Here is a 20,463-nt window from a genome sequence, read left to right as displayed (position 1 = left end):
CTGTGTACTACATCTGTATCTGCTGGTTTCATGGGGTCTCAGTTCCTAAGTCTGCTGCATGCACCAGCTCCCAATGGATGGCATACTGATTAATTCTGGCATGATTGTGGATTGATTTGTTATTTTAACATAATAAGGAGATTTACTATGTAAATGTGGCAGAAATGTGATGCAATTTGTGTTAAGAAATTATCATACATGCCTAGCACAAAATTTAGACCTCATTCAGACATCTGTTTTTCACATGCATGTTCTGTACTCGGGTACTGCGGAGCCGTGTGTGTGTAACGTGGATACAGCGGAACCGCACAGCAGAAAATTACGCCTATGCAGGAGCCGCGACAGAAGCAATAATGGATAGAAGCAGGGTTGCCACTAGGAATTTCAGAGCCCCATACTAGCCAAATTTTTGGGCCCCCTTGAGACTCTGTCCAAGCTCCACCCCAGATCCACCTCCACCCCTCAAGTTTTCCACAGTCTCACCTCCCACTCTTGGGAAAACTCCACTTCTGCACCATATCCTCATCAATCACCCATTAACAGTTCACATTGAACTCCAAATCACATGCATAGCCAGCAGTTTTTGTTTTGGCCAAAAGATTTTTTAAGCCACCACCATGACAATGTAGACTTTTTTGGCAGGGTCCTACTCTACTCTAACCTATTCAAAATTTCTTAAAATATCCAATACTCTTTTTAGATATATTTTCATTTATTTTTCATTAAGGGAATGTGTCAGATACATTGTTTAAAATGACTATTAATACCACATACAAGGGACAAATACTGGCACACCATGAACAAACCACATATTGCCACCACCTAGTGACCGAATAATACCACATACAAGGGACAAATACCGCCACACCACTACTGGACCACATATTACCACCACATATAGACTGAATAATACCACATGCAAGGGACAAATACCGCCACACCATGATCAGGCCACTTATTCCTACCACATAGTGACTGAATACTACAATACTGATCATTAATAAAAAATCTAAATGCTATGTGCCATTATACACAGGAGCTCTGTATATACTGTCAGTGTACAGGTGATACAGTGATCACCAGTTACATTATACACAGGAGCTCTGTATATAGTGTCAGTGTACAGGTAATACAGTGATCAGTGGTGACATTATACACAGGAGCTCTGTATATAGTATCAGTGTACAGGTAATACAGTGATTACCAGTGACATACACAGAAGCTCTGTACATAGTATACAGTGCCCCTCCCTCCACTTCATCATTTGCAGTCTCCTTCCCCCACTCACTTCATCATTTGCAGGCCCCTCCCCCGCTTCATCATTTGCAGTCCCCCATAACTTCATCATTTGCAGTCCCACTCCTCACATCATTTGCAGTCTCCCTCCCCCCACTTCATCATTTGCAGTCCCCCTCCTCCCATTTTATCATCTACAGTCCCCTTCCTCCCACTTCATCATTTGCAGTCCCCCTCATCCCCACTTCATCATTTGCAGTCCGCCTCCTCCCCACTTCATCATTTGCAGTCCCCCTCACCCATTTCATTCATTTTATAAAGAAAAGAAAAAAAAAACTTTTTTCATACTGTACTTACTTCACTGACAATCCTCTCTGCTTCTGGTGTTTTCGTACATGTCGGTGCGTACTTGATGACGTCATCGTGTATGTGCCGTCACTTGACCGGAAGTCCAGAGAAGGCAGAGGGAGCTGGAGCTGCACTGCCATTCAGGTTACACGGCCATGGAGATCCGAGCCAAACTCCCAGTGCTGAGGTGTGTGCCGCTCACAATGCTTTATTGCACGATGGGGCCTGGTGAGAAGAAGCACAAAAGGGAGGCCCGGGCCCCCTTCTGTACTGCTGCTCACTGGGCCATATACAGCAGCAAGGGCAGTAATGCCCTGATGGTGGCCCTGGATAGAACACATACCCATTATAGTCTATGGCACTGTTCACATGCCTGAAGAAAAGCCTGTTTTTGATCTTTGGGTGCAGTCACATAGCCTTTTTACTCGTGTAAGATTCACATCACAATACTCAGACTGGCTGTTGGCTCTCCTAACCTGAGCGTGACAGAAATACATGCTTTCACTCTCAGGTCACGAGAGCTGACGGCCAGTCCGAGAATTGTGATGAGATCCTCGCGCGAGTAATACGGCAGTCTGACTGCACACTAAGTCACAGATTAACCTCACCAATGCAAATCTATGGTTTGGTGGAAAACTCAGACAGCTCACCAATGTCATCCCTCTTGTATCATCTGTTTTTCACTAACTGTTATGAGAAGCTCTAGCAGGTTGTTTGGGGTTTTTTGCATACGAGAAGAACTAATAGTAAAATCTGACACTCTGACCAAACCCTGAAGAAAATCTGACCCAGCACTAGGTCCTTTTTTAGCATATGAGAAAATACTGAATGAGGCCTCCTTCTGTGTGTTAGTCACTTTCAGTGCCTCATCCAACAACTGGTTGCAATTTCACTGGAAATAACTTATTTTGAAAGAATTGCAACATAATATCCAGTGTACAAAAAATGCATTATGTTTTGGATGAAAATTTCTGGTGCAAAATTAGTCAACTAATAAGTAATAGAAACATTTGCACCACTTCTGCGCTTTTCACCCACTCCTGGTTTTAGTTTACAAATACTGACCAAGTACTGAGCGTGTGAATGTGGCCTTACTCACATGTCTGCAGCTTTGAGTTGACAGATCACATTGAGCTCTATGGCCCCGATTCATCAAAATCGATAATGCCAGAATTCGCCTCCCATCTTACTCCAGTCATTGACTGGAGTAAGATTTCTGCATAATGAATGTCACGAATCATCATGAATAAAATGGGTTGTGATGTCCTTCCCCCGTTGTGCCTTTGCTCTGCCAATTTTGGTGGACCTGGGAGAAATTAGTGTTAAAACGTAAAAAAAAATTGCAAAATGTTTACACTTTGATGAATCAGAGTCATAGACCATAGTTTTATCCAGCATGTCAGAATTGCAGTCAAGAGAGTGAGAAGAGGACTGGAGTGGTGCTGGAAACCAGAGATGACAGCGGTTGGTAGGAATATTTCATAGAATCATAGAATCATAGAGTTGGAAGGGACCTCCTGGGCCATCTGGTCCAACCCCCTGCTCAAAGCAGGATTCACTAAATCATCCCAGTCAGATGTCTGTCCAGCCTCTGTTTGAAGACATCCATTGAAGGAGAACTTACCACTTCTCGTGGCAGCTTGTTCCACTCATTGATCACTCTAACTGTCAAAAAGTTTTTTCTAATATCTAATCTGTGTCTCCTCCCATTCAGTTTCATCCCATTGCTTCTAGTCTTTCCTTGTGCAAATGAGAATAAAGTTGATCCTTCTACAGTGTGACAGCCCTTTAGATATTTGTAGACAGCTATTAAGTCTCCACTCAGTCTTCTCTTTTGCAAACTAAACATTCCCAAATCCTGCAACCTTTCCTCATAAGACAGGGTTTGCAGACCGGTCACCATTCTGGTCGCTCTTTTCTGAACTTGCTCCAGTTTGTTGATGTCTTTTTTAAAATGTGGTGACCAGAACTGGACACAATATTCCAGATGAGGTCTGACCAAAGAGGAGTAGGGGGAAATAATGACTTCACGTGATCTAGACTGTATGCTTCTGTTAATACATCCTAGAATTGCATTTGCCTTTTTTGCTGCTGCATCACACTGTTGACTCATATTCAGTCTGTGATCTATTAGTATACCCAAGTCTTTTTCACATGTGCTGTTGCTTAGCCATATTCCTCCCATTCTGTATATGCTTTTTTCATTTTTATTGCCCAGATGTAGTACTTTGCATTTTTCCCTGTTAAAAACCATTCTGTTAGTTGCTGCCCACTTCTCCAGTTTATTTATATCTTTTTGAATCCTCTCTCTCTCTTTTCTAGTATTAGCTATCCCTCCTAGCTTTGTGTCATCAGCAAATTTAATCAGTTTACCCTCAATTCCTTCATCTAAATCGTTGATAAAGATGTTGAACAATAAAGGGCCCAGGACAGAGCCCTGTGGTACCCCACTTGAGACATTCTTCCAACTGGATGTGCAGCCATTTATGACCACTCTTTGGGTCCGATCACTAAGCCAGTTATGAATCCACCTAACAGTTGCCTTGTCCATTCCATACTTAGTCATTTTTTCAATAAGGATTGTATGAGATACTTTGTCAAATGCTTTGCTGAAGTCAATATATACCATATCTACAGCATTTCCTTGATCCACCCAATCAGTGATTCCGTCATAGAAGGAAATTAAGTTAGTCTGACATGACTTATTAGTTACAACTCCATGCTGACTCTGTTTAATCACTTCATTCTTATCCAGGTACTGACATACATGTTGTTTAATAATTTGCTCAAAGATCTTTCCTGGTATAGAAGTCAGACTCACCGGCCTATAGTTGCCTGGGTCCACCTTCTTCCCCTTTTTGAAGATAGGAACAACATTCGCTCTTCTCCAGTCTTCTGGGACTTCTCCTGTTCTCCAAGAATTTTCAAAGATTATGGAGAGGGGTTCAAAAATTTCTTCTGCTATCTCCTTCAGTACTCTGGGGTGTAATTCATCTGGACCTGGAGACTTGAATTGATTTAGGTTAGCTAAGTGTTTCCTCACTATATTTCTGTTTATAGAAATCCCGGATTCTTCTATTCCCTTAATAGGACAGTGAAGAACAGTTTATGTTACATTTCCTTTCTGAGAGAAGACAGATGCAAAATAGGAATTTAAAAGTTCAGCCTTCTCAACATCCTGTCTTACCATTTCACCATTTTCATTCTGTAAAAATCCTATAGCATCTTTGACTTTTCTTTTACTTTTGACATATCCCCAAAATCCTTTATTATTGCTTTTGACATCTCTTGCAAGCCTCAATTCATTGTCAGCTTTACTAATCTGATTTGTGCCCTGCAGGTTCTGCAGACAGCATTATATTCTTCTTTAGATATGCCTCCCTCTTTCCATTTTATAAACATTTTTTTCTTCCTTTTTAGCATGTGCTTAAGTTCTGTGTTCATCCATCCTGGCTTCCTTTATTGCTTCCTATTCTTCCCTCTTTTCGGAATTGTTAAGAATTGTGCTTTGAGAATTTCATTTTTCAAGATTTCCCATCCTTCCTGGACATTTTTGTCTTTAAGGATATCCAGCCATTGGATCCCTCCAATTCTCTTTCTGAATCCCTTAAAATCTGCCTTTCTGAAATCTAACCTTGGCGCCTGAGTCTTCACAGGTCTTCCTCCTCTAGTTATCCAAAATTCTAAAATAGCATGGTCGCTACCTCCTAGGGTCCCAGCCACTTTTACCTCCTCAACCATTTCCTCCCTGTTTATATGGATTAGATCCAAGGTAGCAGTTCCCCTTGTTTTCTCCCCTACAAAAAAGCAGCAAAGGAGTACATGGTCACGGCCCTGTTCTGTCAAAACTAACAGAAATCATAACCATGATATTTTCCTGAATAGTCGCCATCATTTGTTTCTCTGTTTCGTTACATCCTTTAAATCTAGGGTTTATTGTTTTCCTCTTTATTAAAAGCTTACGCCTGAACAGGGACTTGAACCCTGGACACTCAGATTAAAAGTCTGATGCTCTACCGACTGAGCTATCCGGGCTTGCTGTCATGAAATGCTGTCATGAAACTATTTGCCATAATACTGTGTAAATTTATATGGAATGCAGAGCAATTTATGCAATTGCTCTACATTCCATATAAATTTGCACAAGATTATGGCAAATAGTTTCATGACAGCGTTTCTTTATGACTGTCTAGTCTAAATTTACATTTACTGAGTGTTTTAATCCCCACTGACTAACCACCATACAAAGAATCCATATGGAAATTCTGGAAATCACCATTACTTGCCATGAGTTATGTTGGTTTCGATTGGTTAGCTGCTTATGATATTGAATACTGCTCAATGCTAGTTTGGCTATGAAATATATTAATTTATAATAGTATTTTTAATTAATATATATGTTAATATGCTCTTTTCTTTATCTTCTAATATGCTTCCAGACTTTACAATAATATATTAATAACATGAAATTCGTCTTTCGGCAGCAGTTAGTCATTATGTAATCTAATCAGATTGTAAAGGTGAGTGACACACTGGATAAATCTTCACAGCACATTACATAAGATATGGTAACTAGAGTTGGTACAAATGGACTCAGAAGATCCAGTCTGACACATCAGCTCCTTTTATTTCCTGGCATCAGTGGCCCTTCATTTGATCAGCTAGCTGGCTAGTCAAAAGAAGAGCCGTGGATGTTGTCAGGTAGGTGACAGTTCTGAGGACTCCTGTCCAGTGGCCATTAGACTGGGTCCTGCAAATTGACACCAACTTTAACAGTTACTGGAAAAGAAAACTCTTCTACATTTATGGAATTATAACATAAGATTGATATTACATACAAAGTGTTACTGTAGTGATAAGGCAGCACTGTGGCTTAGTGATTGTTACTTTACAATGATGGCATACTGGGTTCAAATCCCATCAAAGACAACATCTGCACAGAGTTTATGCATTTTTCTGTGTTTGCAGTGGTTTCCTCGCAAAATATCAGAGTGAAAAAGTCAGCTCATCCCAAGGTCTGTCAGGTCTGGCACAACAAACACGGCAGTGGAGGTGGCTCTTATGCTTCATAATAGTGAGATCACAGACATCGATGCAAGCTCCATGTGACTCACATTATAAGGTCTGGAATGGTTTCACCAAAAAAGGTGAAGAAGCCTCAACTCCAATATTGTTATAAGAAGCGTAAGTTCGAGTTTGCTAACAAGTACAAAAAGTGGACATTTGAAGATTTGAAACGGGGGATTTGGAGCGATGACACGAAAGTTAAATGGACTAAGCTCTGATAGGTTCAAATGGGTCTAAGATAATAAAGGGAAAAAGTGGCTAACAGATTGAGAAATTAAAGGAAATGTCAAGTTCATTGGAGGAAACCAGATGATATAGGATTGTTTCACAGCAAAAGGGTTGGATACTTGATTAGTATCGATGGTAGTCTCAACGCTGAGCGATATGTGAGTATCCTACAAGACAAGTTACTTTGTACACTCAAGTACTTTGGTATGAAAAGGTCGACATAGTGTTCCAACAGAACAACAACACGAAGCATACGTTGAGATTGGTAAAGAAATGGTTCAATGACAATGAAGTAGAGGTGCTGGAATAGCCCCCACAGTCTCCAGAACTCACCCCAATCAAACACTTGTGGGCAGGATTAAAGAAAAAGCTGTATACATACCCAAGTGAGTCGATCAGTATGCACCAACTTTGGGAATGTGTAGAAGAGACTTGAGATCAAACACATGTTTGAATCTGACCAAGAGCAGCCCAGATGGATTCAGGCAGTGTTGAAAGCCAAAGGAGGATTTACAAAATAATAAAAATTTTAATTTTAGATCTTTAGAAACAAAACAGTAACAATGCAGTGACATGACAAGAATCTGCATAACTAATCATATGCTAAATAGTTGCAAGTCAAATTTAAGTATGAGATAGCAAAGATGATTGTCTATAAAATGATGGTAGTCTCACGTTCAAAGCATAAGTGGATGATGAGATGTGGAGCATGAAAGTCAAAAGTTCAAAACATTGTTACCCTTTAGCTCTTCACTGTATGTTGGTGTAGAATATTGAGAATATGTTGGTGCTATGTAAGCAAGTGTAAGGTTTAGCCAGGACCGTAGTCTTGGCCGAGGACTCCGGGGCAATGAAGTCCTCACATAGACATGACAGTTTTCTGTCAGCATACAGTGTTGTGCAAATTAATTGGGACAAAGCATTTTTTTAAGTAAAATCGTAAGTTGGTTAACAGTCAGTGATTCAAACCAGTTTTAATTGCCTTGAACAGGCACTCACACCTGTTCAAAGCAGTTAAAACTGGTTTGAATTACTGACTGGTAACCAACTGAGGATTCTACCAAAAAAATGCTTTGCCCCAATTAATTTGCACAGCACTGTACCTGTCGCTTTCTCCAGCTCCCCCTCAGAGCTTTCTATTACGCGCTGCACAATCTCCTCAGATGATGTGGAACAGAGTCACAGTCCTGTTCAATACTTGAACAATCAACTTTACTGTTTCGTTTACACGGCGCATACATATTCACTCCAGCATCAGCATCAGGGTTGGCAATGGATATTTTCTCCTCTGTCCCTGTCTTTCCCTCTCTCCCACAAAGCTCACTTCTGGAACGGGCCGTGCTCTCCGGTGTTTCAGCATCAACTGTGCTCTGTCTTACTCCAGTAGGGGACCCTCTTAACCATTTAGCCCCGGTCTCAAGAATATCCAAAGATGAAATAAGCTGCCACATTCTGAGTGACCGGCCCGTACTGCTTAGTCTTCTTCTGGCACCTGCAGACCAACTAATTCTGCACTGTCAGCACTTCTCCTGGTTTTACTCCCTGATGAGATACCGTCCCGAATTCTGTATGACTGGGCTCTTGACTTTAACGTTACGGAGCCAACAGCCCTGTCAGGGCGCTCCCATCCAACTGATTCAAATTCAGATGCTCCCTGGCTTTACAGCTGTTAGCCCCTCCTACTTTAACTATTTACAAGCTGAGCATCTCTATCCCCATCTAGTGGGCAAACTAGGGTACTACACTTTCCCTATCTATATAACAATGTCCAATGTTAAATACATATAACAGATACAATAAATAGACATTTACATGGCATGTACAATAAATACAAATACCGTTAAAGGGAAAGGGTACATAACATCCGACATTAAATATATATATATATGCATATACAGTATCTGTACACTTACGGACACTCCTCCGTGTCCCTTACACAAGCATAGTACATAGTTAGGTTAAGACTTTACTTAGGAGGTGTAGATTTTACATATTGTTCTCCTATGGTCTATTGTCCTTTATTCACATCATGTTCTGCAAACTGAAACTTTCCCTAGGCAAGGAAAAAAGCTTACAAAAATGCTGGCATATTGATCAGCATGTACCGTCAGACACTGGAGAGCATAAGATGGGAAGTACTGGAAGTACTACAGAGAGTTCAAGATAAAGAGCTTCTGCTAAACCTAATAAGATCAAAAGATTTTTGGGCATACATGAGAATATGGGTATATGTCACCATGGAATACTGGGCACAGTGTATAGGAAAGATGTAGCTGAGCTGGAACTGGTTCAGATGTGGATGAAGAAGTACAATAGTTGAGGGAATAGAAGGATTAATGCACCAAGACAGATGAGCAAAATTAAAGGAGTTTTCCTGGTTTTAACTTTTTCCCATAAAATAAACACAGTGATGACACTGTTTACATATAAGGTCCTCGGGGTCCTCACGAGGACATGGCCATGTGGAGCCCTCGTCTTCAGCTTAGTGAGAGTTGGTTATGTGATCTGTTAAGTGACCTTCTCCCCTGATAGTGCTGGCACTACTAAGTTCACATACTTATGAACATTTTGAAGTCCCAAACTGGTATAATTACGCCCCACTCTGGGACATCCAGGGAATATTTCCAATTGCCACTTTGTTGTGCGATTTGCAAAAGTTCTGCTACTTTTCAGCCCTGCTTCACATTTGTCCTGACACAATGAGAGCTGTTGGTAATTGTGGATAGCAGTATTTTAGTGGTTGTCCACTTCTCGGACAACCCCTTCCTAATTGCTATGTTCCCCGTGTAAAATACTAACAGTCTTTACTCATCTGATACCGGGGCTGTTACAGTTGACTTTTATTTTGTCTCGTTATTTGTACTTTGATTTGAAGCTTAAAGGGAACCTGTCAGGCTATTCATGCTGCTCAAACCGTGGGCAGCATGAATCGCAACGTGGCTACATAACTGCAGCCAGGTACTGTATATTATTCTCTGAAATGCTCTGTTTTTTTCCGTGAAGATCTTTTCAGAGCTGCAGCAATAGATTGACAGTTTTTTCCTTAAGGACACATGAGGGAGAGACCTGTCAATTGCCTGGAGCGGAGCTTACAGATGCTGCCCAGAGGCAGTGCAAAACATACTCTCCAAGTATGGTCCCGGCCACATCTTCTAAGTATACTTTGCCTGAAACTATGGAGCATTTCAGAACATAGTATACAGGGTTTCAATTGTGCAGCAGGGTGAAATGCGTGACAGGTAGGCTTTAAAGGGGTTGTCACACATTGAAAGATTTTTTTTAAGACATGGATGCTTTTAAAATAAAAAATGGAGACATATTCAGATAACAGTAGCCCCCTGAAACCAGCCTAGGCTATTCCAGACATTTACACCAGCTCAGGAAATGATGCCTTCTCCATTCAAAAGTCACAGGAGCACTGAAGCCTCTGATTGGCTGCAGCGGTCTGGTGACTAGAAGAGCACATCAACAGAGAAACATCTGATGGCTTGCTCTTTTTTTCTGCTTCGGACAACTACTTTAAGAAAAAAAATGTATGCTTGGCCCATGGTTGTCTCCTCAGCAATATATTGTTTATTTCACATTTTAAAAATTGTTAAAATTAAATTCAAGAACTAAATGAATTGAATGATGAATAAGTAATATCAAGGTCATTCTCCATGTGGTACATCTGCCTCGTAATCCTGGAAAACCAGCAAATAGATAATTACAATTACTTAGAAAATATGATGTTGAATGCTCATAAAGCCCCTGTGGTATCAAAGCATTTCACTGTCTGTTATTCTCTAGATATTGAAAACAGTTCAGACTCTAGAGAATTCCAAAGTAAGTAACGTTTTTATGATTCAAAGCACATCTCAAGGAGTAAAGCACATGTTCACCCATGGTTTTACTTACTAAGTCTGTGTGATCATTTGTTGGGGGATAGAGACTTTATTACAAGAAGGAATTCTTTTTTAATGTTAACAGATATGTAAGGCATCAATCTGGAGCACAAATAACATTGGACATATGAAGAAGTGGATTTTTTATACTAGTTGAGATTCGGATTTTAAGTGCATACAGTGAATCTGTAGAGACCTAATGGGGTTTGATTCCATTATCCTCCAGACACTTTACTTATGATAAAAGAAGGGGGAGGAAAGAAAGGAAACAAGAAGACCTTTAAGGGAGTCCTTTAATCCCTTGGCAACGAACATTGTCTAAGCATGGCGCAAATTGTGAGTGGGTGTATGGACTGTGCTCAGGAACTGAGCCTGCCCAATTCCTGGCAGATGAAAACTGTGTTATTCAGCCATCATCTACCTCTAACAGCAATTTGTGGAGCTGGGTTCCGCTTGCTGCTGTTCTTACGAGCCTACAAATCTGCAGATATGGGGTTAATCTGCAGGTTAATAGCATTCTAAAGCCGATAGGCTCCTGCACTGAGAGTTCCACTGCAGGGAGGAACTTAACTTTATTCCTCCCAGCAGCCTTGAGATTTCAGTCATATGGTTGTGCCGGCTGTCAGTCAGTTCCGGAGCTTGGTTACAGTCACTGCTCACTATACACTATTTGTTTATTTTATTTATATTATTTATCCACTGAGTGATGATTCAAGCTGCGTCGTCCGCACCCCTATGACTGAAAGCACCAGGCGGCCATGAGGAATGATGTTGCTTTCCCCTCAGTGTGGACACAAGGTAGCTTCAGAACCATATTAACTTACAGATTAGTAAGTTAACCCCTTCCTGCCATCCGATGTACTATCCCGTCCATGGGACCTGGGCCCCTATGCCCATGGATGGGATAGTACGTCTCAGCGATCAGCAGCGCCCACGTGGTGAGCGCCGCTGATCGCGGCCGGGTGTCAGCTGATTATCACAGCTGAAACCCGGCACAATGTCACGGACCGCCCCCGACACGTTAACCACTTGCACACTGTGCTCAAACACGATCGCGCTGTACCGGGAGTTAAAGGGAAGCATCGGCAGGGAGGGGGCTCCCTCCGTGCTTCCCTGAGCCCCCCACAGCAGCGCAATGTGCAGCGCTGCTGCGGGGGACTCTTTCCCTACAGGCACCCGGATCCAAGATGGCGACGGGGGCCTTCGGGGGCCTGCAGGAAGCTGGCTTCCTCAGTGCCTGCAAAGCGCAGGCATGAGGAAGCCTTCGGCACTGCCTGTGACAGATCGCTGATCTGTCACAGTGATCTGTGATGTGACAGATCAGCGATCTGTCACAGGACAGTGATGTCCCACCTGGGACTATGTAATAAAGTAAAAAAAAAATTAAAAAAAGTGTAAAAATAATTTTAAAAAAATCGCCAAATAAATTAGTAAAAAAAAAAAAAAATATTCCCCAATAAATTAATTTTTTGAAAAAAAAAAAACAAAAAACAATAAAAGTACACATATTAGGTATCGCCGCGTCCATAACGACCCGCCCTATAAAACTGTCCCATTAGTTAACCCCTTTAGCGAACCCCTTAAAAAATAAAAAACGAAGCAAAAAATAATGATTTATTATTACACTTTTTGTTTGGCGGTATGATAACGCGCGATCAAAAAGACGCATATAAATATCCATGGTACCGCTGAAAACATCATCTTGTCCCGCAAAAAACGAGCTGCCACACAGTATCATCAGCGAAAAAATAAAAAAGTTATAGCTCGCAGAATAAAGCGATGCAAAAATAATTATTTTTTATATAAAATAGTTTTCATTGCATAAAACCGACAAAACATAAAAAAACGACCTAAATGAGGTATCACTTTAACCGTACTGACCCGAAGAATAAAACCGCTTTATCAAATTTACCGCACGCGGAACGGTGTAAACGCACTCCCCCAAAAGAAATTCATGAAACGCGGGTTTTTGTTCATTCTGCGTCCCAAAAATCGGAATAAAAAGTGATAAAAAAAGTCACGTGCCCGAAAATGGTACCGATAAAAACGTCAACTCGTCCCGCAAAAAATAAGACCTCACATGACTCAGTGGGTCAAAATACGGAAAAATTATAGCTCTCAATATGTGGTGATGCAAAAACTATTTTTACAATAAAAAGCGTCTTTTAGCGTGCGACAGCTGCCAAACATAAAAACCATTCCATTTTTCCATTAGGGTTAGGGCTATGGTTAGGGCTAGGGCTTGGGTTAGGGTTAGGGCTGAGATTAGGGTTAGGGGTGTGTTGGGGTTCAGGTTGGAGTTAGAATTGGGGGTTTCCACTGTTTGGGCACATCAGGGGCTCTCCAAATGTAACATTGCGTCTGATCTCAATTCCAGCCAATTCTGAGTTGAAAAAGTCATATGGTGCTCCTTCCCTTCCAAGCTCTGCCATGCGCCCAAACAGTGTTTTACCCCCACATGTAGGGTATCAGCCTACTCAGGACAAATTGCAAAACAATTTTTGGGGTCCAATTTCTCCTGTTACCCTTAGGAAAATAAAAAATTGGGGGCAAAAATATCATTTTTGTGGAAAAAAAATGATTTTTTTATTTTCACGTCCGAGAGTTATAAACTTCTGTGAAGCACTTGGGGGTTCAAAGTGCTCACCACACATCTAGATAAGTTCCTTAGGGGGTCTAGTTTTCAAAATGGGGTCATTTGTGGGGGGTTTCCACTGTTTAGGTACATTAGGGGCTCTCCAAAGGCAACATGACACCCGCAGACCATTCCATCAATGTCTGCATTCCAAAACGTCACTACTTCCCTTCCGAGCCCCGACGTGTGCCCATACAGTAGTTTTCTCCCACGTATGGGGTATCAGCATACTCAGGACAAATTGGACAACAACTTTTGGGGTCCAATTTCTCCTGTTACCCTTGGGAAAATAAAAAAAATGGTGACTAAAAGATCATGTTTGTGGAAAAAATACGAATTTTTTATTTTCACGCCCGGGCATTATAAACTTCTGTGAAGCACTGGGGGGTTCAAAGTGCTCACCACACATCTAGATAAGTTCCTTGGGGGGTCTAGTTTACAAAATGGTGTCATTTGTGGGGGGTTTCCACTGTTTAGGTACATCAGGGGTTTTCCAATCGCGACATGGTGTCTGATCTCAATTCCAGCCAAAAACGTCAAATGGCGCTGCTTCCCTTCCGAGCTCTGCCATGCGCCCAAATAGTGGTTTACCCCCACATGTGGGGTATCAGCGTACTCAGGACAAATTGCACAATAACTTTTAGGGTGCTGTTACCCTTGAAAAAATAAGAATTGAGGGTGAAAAGATCATTTTTGTGGAAAAAATATGATTTTTTAATTGTACGGCTTTATGTTATAATCTTCTGTGAAGCCCTTGGGGGTTCAAAGTTCTCACCACACATCTAGATAAGTTCCTTAGGGGGTCTAGTTTCCAAAATGGTATCATTTGTGGGGGGTTTCCACTGTTTTGGTACATCAGGGGTTTTCCAATCGCGACATGATGTCCGATCTCAATTCCAGCCAAAAACGTCAAATGGCGCTGCTTCCCTTCTGAGCTCTACCATGCGCCCAAATAGTGGTTTACCCCCACATGTGGGGTATCAGCATACTCAGGACAAATTGCACAATAACTTTTAGGGTCCTGTTACCCTTGGGAAAATAAAAATTGGGGTGAAAAGATCATTTTTGTGGAAAAAATATGATTTTTTAATTGTACCGCTGTACGTTATAAACTTCTGTAAAGCCCTTGTGGGTTCAAAGTTCTCACCACATATCTAGATAAGTTCCTCGGGGGGTCTAGTTTCCAAAATGGGGTCACTTGTAGGGGGTTTCCACTGTTTAGGTACATCAGGGACTCTCCAAACGTGACATGGCGTCCGATCTGAATTCCAGCCAATTTTGCATTGAAAAAGTCAAACGGCGCTCCTTCCATTCTGAGCTCTGCCATGCGCCGAAACAGTCGTTCCCCCCCACAAATAAGGTATCAGCGTACTCAGGACAAATTGCACAATAACTTTTGCAGTCCAATTTCTCCTGTTACCCTTGGTAAAATAAAAAAAATTGAACCTGAAGTATTTTTTTTGTGAAAAAAAGTTAGATGTTCATTTCTTTTTAAATATTCAAAAAAATTCCTGTGACGCACCTAATGGGTTAATAAACTTCTTGAATGTGGTTTTGAGCACCTTAAGGGGTGCAGTTTTTAGAATGGTGTTACTTTTGGGTATTTTCTATCATATAGACCCCTCAAAGTGGCTTCAAATGTGATGTGGTCCTAAAAATAAAATGGTGTTGTAAAAATGAGAAATCGCTGGTCAACTTTTAACCCTTATAACTTCCTAACAAAAAAAAATTTTGGTTCCAAAATTGTGCTGATGTAAAGTAAACATGTGGGAAATGTTAGTTATCAAGTTTTTTGTGTGCCGTATCTCTGTGATTTAAGGGCATAAAAATTCAAAGTTGGAAAATTGCAAAATTTTCAACATTTTTGCCAAATTTCCGTTTTTTTCACAAATAAACGCAAGTTATTTGAATGAAATTTTACCACTAACATGAAGTACAATATGTCACGAGAAAACAATGTCAGAATCACCGGGATCCATGGAAGCGTTCCAGAGTTATGACCTCATAAAGGTACAGTGGTCAGAATTGTAAAAATTGGCCCGGTCATGAACGTGCAAACCACCCTTGGGGGTGAAGGGGATAATATGGTTCTGAAGCTGCCTTGCGCCCACACTGAGGGGAAATCAACATCATTCCTCATGGCCACCTGGTGCTTTCAGTCATAGGGGTGCGGGCGACGCAGCTTGAATCATCACTCACATATCTGCAAGTAAAAAGTGTTTTTTTTTTTGCATGACATGTTCCATTTAACATTTTAAATGCCACTGTCAATCTCTGACTGGTCTGCTGAAGACCCCAATGCCTTTCATGTTGCTGCTCTGTTGAAAATCAGAAAACCAGCCTGCAGTGGAGCTTCATAGAAGATTGTGATTCTTCTTTATATGGCATTACAATTATTGTTTCGTGGTAATTTATGAAGAATTTAGCATAGGCGTTCAGATGACTGAAGGTTCAAGTCTCCTAAGGAAACAAAAAGTAAAAAAAAAAATAAAATCATAGAACATCATATCACTCATTTTTTCTTCATTAAAGGGAACCTGTCAGGTTATATGTGTGGCCCAAACTGTGGGTAGTAATATCAGCCACTGGATTTACAATCACAGCCATGTATATTATACTCTGAAACACTGAGGCTTTTCAGAGAAAAACATACTTTTAATAGATGCCAGGGGCCAAGCCGTGCCGTAGACTAGTCACACAGGCGGATCCCCGTTGACTTCTCCCTGCCCGCTGACAGTGACTGAGCCTCTGCCTATATGTGCCCTGCCCCAGGCTCTGTTTGATTGTGCACCTGTGTCTGGGCCTGTATCACCCTTCATCTGTGGTTGTAGTCAGGCAAGTGTGGAGGTTAAACCTGAAATGTCTATGTCCGGACCTGGTCAACCTTTATTTGCGCTCGCCTTTTCTGGCTCCATGGGAGTGATTCAGAAACGCTTCAGGTACAGTTTGCATTTAATATGGTCTTGCTTTTAATACATTTAGGCGGCCATAATGGCAGAGCGAATATAAAAAACATAGAGTAGGACTGCCTCATATGAGAATGCCTTGGCGTGGCGGGGTGGCTCAAATGATTGATCAATTTTTTGCCAAATGTCTCATTTTGAAATACAGTTAGAAATCAATATGTGCATATGCACTTTATGTATTGCGTTCTGACCACAAGCAGTGCTGGCTTCTTCCCTTTTTTTGTTTGACATTGGTTTGTGGCTGACCACCACTGTTGCCGTGCGCGCTGGGTTATGCTTGCCGTTCTTTCTGTGTTCATTGTGATTGATCTAGGCTGCTGTGCACACACACAGCAGCCCTGCCCTGCCCCAGGCTCTGTTTGATTGTGCACCTGTGTCTGGGCCTGTATCACCCTTCATCTGTGGTTGCTGGACAGGCAAGTGTGGAGGTTAAACCTGAAATGTCTATGTCCGGACCAGGTCAACCTTTATCTGCGCTCATCTTTTCTGACTCCATGGGAGTGATTCAGAAATGCTTCAGGTACAGTTTGCATTTAATATGGTCTTGCTTTTAATACTTTTAATTTAGGAGGCCGTAATGGCACAGCGAATATAAAAAACATAGAGTAGGACTGCCCCATATGAGAATGCCTTGGCAAGGCGGGGTGGCTCAGATGATTGATCAATTTTTTGCTGGCAGAGGCTTGTCAGTCACACCACAATCTTTCGGACACAAACATATATGGCTGTGGTCCTACAGCCAGTGGCTGATACATGCTGCCCACAGTTTGGGCAGCATGTATCACTTGACAGTTTTCATATAAAAATAAAGATATTAAAAAATACATACAGTACATGTGGTATAACTGCATTAGAAAAAGCCCAATCCACCAAAATATAAAATTGATTAGCACAGTGGGTAAAACCATAAAGATAAAAAAAAAATGTAAAAGTGATCAAAAGGTTGTGTCTATCCCAAAATTGCATCAATAAAAATGTGGGCACAGGACACAAAAAACAAGCCCCAATGGAACATGTCAGCACAAACAAAATAAATTGACAGATTATTTTCACCATTGAAATAATAAAAAATGGTATTGCCGCTATACCAGATAATTTAAAAAAAAAAAAGAAAAACAATGTCAGAATTGCTTTTTTTTCCACATTTTCACCACATTTAAAACTTCTTTTTTTTGCCTATTCCAGTACACAGAGTGGTAAAATGAATAGTGTTATTCAAAATTAAAACTTTTCCAGCAAAAATCAAAACCTCATATGGCTATGTCAGCAGAAAAATTATACTGTTATGGTTCTGGCAGAGAGGGAGAAAAAAAACAAAAAAAGAGCAGAAATGAAAAGTCTCACAGTCCTTAACCGCTTAAAGACCTGTCAATTTTTGTTTTTCCTCTCTTTCTTCGAAGAGCCATGGCTTATTTTTTGGTAGGTCAGTTGTATTTTTTAATGACACCATTTATATTACAAATACTGTTCTTTAAAATGGGAAAATAATTTCTAAACGAGGTGCAAAACTTTTTTACAATTCCATACTATACATTTTCATATGTCATCACTGTAATGTTCTAAATATCATTAGGAAATAATGAGCACTGGATTTTTGGATTTGCCTTAATATCACCAGTAGAATCTACAGCTTTGTTACAGTTGTGCTCAATAAATGGCTTCACCCAACCACTAACCATGAGTGGAGAAAAAGTTTTGATGTTATCATTCATATTCTCTGAAAAAAAGGCCAAGAAAGCAAAAATTCTGCCGCGGTATGTAAACTTTTGAGCACATCTGTATGCTTTAATCTGTCTGTTGCATAACTAGAGTAGCAAATGAGACTGGAAAAAATGGTCATTTGCACCTTAGGCCGGAGTCACACTGGCGAGGAATACGGGAGAGTGAGAGGCGCAAAAAGCATGCATTAGACACGGACCAATGATTTTCTATGGGGTCCCTCGCACCAGGCGTATATTTCTCCTCAGTATCCTACGCTCCGTGCCACTCGCAGCATGCTGCGATTGTCAGCGTACTACGGCCGTAATACGCCAATGCAAGTCTATGGGTGCGCAAAAAATACGGATTACACACGGACCACACATGTGACTTGCGAGAAATACGCACCAGGTGTCTTTAGAAACCCTGTCATAGGGCTCCATTATATGTCCATTTTGCAAGCCTGCGAGAAAATCTCACCATACGGATTACATACGGATTGCATACAGATGCTGACATGCGCAAAATACGCGACCACACCTTGATTACGGATGACATACGGAGCACTATTTAGGGGTCTGTCATCCGTATTATGCATGTAAAATACGGAGCGTATTTTGCGCAGGTTAGTGTGACCCTGGCCTTACTCGTATCAATGTTCAATTGCTTTTATTTGGAAATAATGGGTATAGCAAACACAGCAGCTCAGCAATAAAGTATAGTAACACTTAAGGCCCCAAATCACATTACACAAAAGTTGTCTGAGCTTGCTGATTTTGGCAGGATCAGCAAACCATCAAAGTGTATCTGAACCTCCAAACTCTCATGCAACAGATGATGTAGGGGGAGTGAAAGATCTGGCCATTGAGTAAGAGTACAACCCCTGGCAAAAATTATGGAATCACCGGCCTTGGAGGATGTTCATTCAATTGTTTAATTTTGTAGAAAAAAAGCAGATCACAGACATGGCACAAACCTAAAGTCATTTCAAATGGCAACTTTCTGGCTTTAAGAAACACTAAAAGAAATCAAGAACAAAAAATGTGGTAGTCAGTAATGGTTACTTTTTTAGACCAAGCAGAGGGGAAAAATTATGGAATCACGCAATTCTGTGTGAAAAAAATACGCAATCACCCTCTAAATTTTCATTCCCAAAACTGACACCTGCATCAAATTAGATCTAATCAGTCTTACTCATGACTTTTAGTCAGATATATCTATTTTTTTGGAGTACAACTATAAGCATTTCATGTGATTTTCTTGACAAATACATCAAGTTTCTGGAAAGAATCAATCTTTACAGTCTGACCCTTATTTTTTTTCAGGACTTCTGCAATTCCCTCAGGCATGCTGGATATCAGAAGTTTCTAAAGCAAAATCATGAGTGAGTCCACTCTTCAAAATGAAAATCAACCGCACACATGAAAAGTCCCAGGATCATGAGTGGACATACATTATCACTGGTGTAACCTGTGCAGCTGCACAGTGGCCCAAGAGTTAAAGGGACCAATTTCTACCTCCAAAGCAGATACAAAGGTGCATTATGATGAGCTATTTGACTGCAAAGGTCCCATATATTTTTCTTGCACAGAGGCCCTCTTCTGTCTGTTCTGCCAGTTCTCAGGATGTTTTACTATTGTTGTGACACAGGACTCAAACTAACACCTGTGCCATGCCATCAGTAAAGCATCCTGAGATCATTCATGTTTGGGGTTGCTTTTCATCCAAGGGAGTGCACTCACTGTTAGGGGCTGGCGGAACGCACCAAATAATAAAGATGGTATTTAGGTGCGTTCGCAGCCCGGGGTCCACCGTGCAGAGGTGTTAACTGCTGCCCGGTAATGGCGGACGTGATATGGCGGTATAATAAAGGGACACACGGGGTTAACCTCACCCAGTGTTTACAGATGCGGACGCTGTTACCTCACAGAGCCGCACAACCGCTAAATAATAAATGCCTGCTTGTACTCAAAGAGCTTGGCGGAGTGAGCGCTAAATGGCGGTCACAGAGCTCTGTCCTAGAGGCACAGGACTAGAGCTCCTCTAGGCCATCAGCGCTCGGCGCCGTGGCTGCGGTGCCAGCAAAAGATCTGGACCAGAGGTGGCAGCAGCAACCAAACCTACAGAGCTGGTCTGAGCAGAGCACCTGGATCGACGAGTCTGCTGAGTAGCCTCCTCTGCGGCTGGAGAGGAATGGGAGACTGCCGAATGCAAGGCTCGGGATCTCTGCTGTGCAGCTACAGAAATCCGATGCCTAACATTACCCCCCCTCCTGGGGCCCCCTCCTCTCTGAGCCTCGCTACGCTCAAATGCCGCAATGAGAAGCGGAGCATGGATGTTCTCCACTGGCTCCCAGGTCCGAGTCTCTGGACCATGACCCTTCCAGTCCACCAAATAAAAC

General features: G+C 41.5%; 1 protein-coding gene and 1 non-coding gene across 2 annotated transcripts in view; one reads left to right on the top strand and one right to left on the bottom strand.

Moving 5' to 3' along the window:
• TRPC3 (transient receptor potential cation channel subfamily C member 3) overlaps positions 1-20,463 on the top strand; it is a 464,690-nt gene that overhangs the window by 223,899 nt on the left and 220,328 nt on the right. The gene's annotated exons all lie outside the window — the stretch shown is intronic.
• TRNAK-UUU (transfer RNA lysine (anticodon UUU)) lies at positions 5,547-5,619 on the bottom strand. Its single transcript has one exon. It is a non-coding gene; the product is annotated as a tRNA-Lys (tRNA).

Source organism: Dendrobates tinctorius, unplaced genomic scaffold (genome assembly GCF_039654945.1).
Source record: "Dendrobates tinctorius isolate UK_male_01 unplaced genomic scaffold, ASM3965494v1 ptg000030l, whole genome shotgun sequence".
NCBI lineage: Eukaryota > Metazoa > Chordata > Amphibia > Anura > Dendrobatidae > Dendrobates > Dendrobates tinctorius.
Note: the sequence above shows the minus strand (reverse complement) of the source record. Positions and strands in the feature narration are given on the sequence as shown.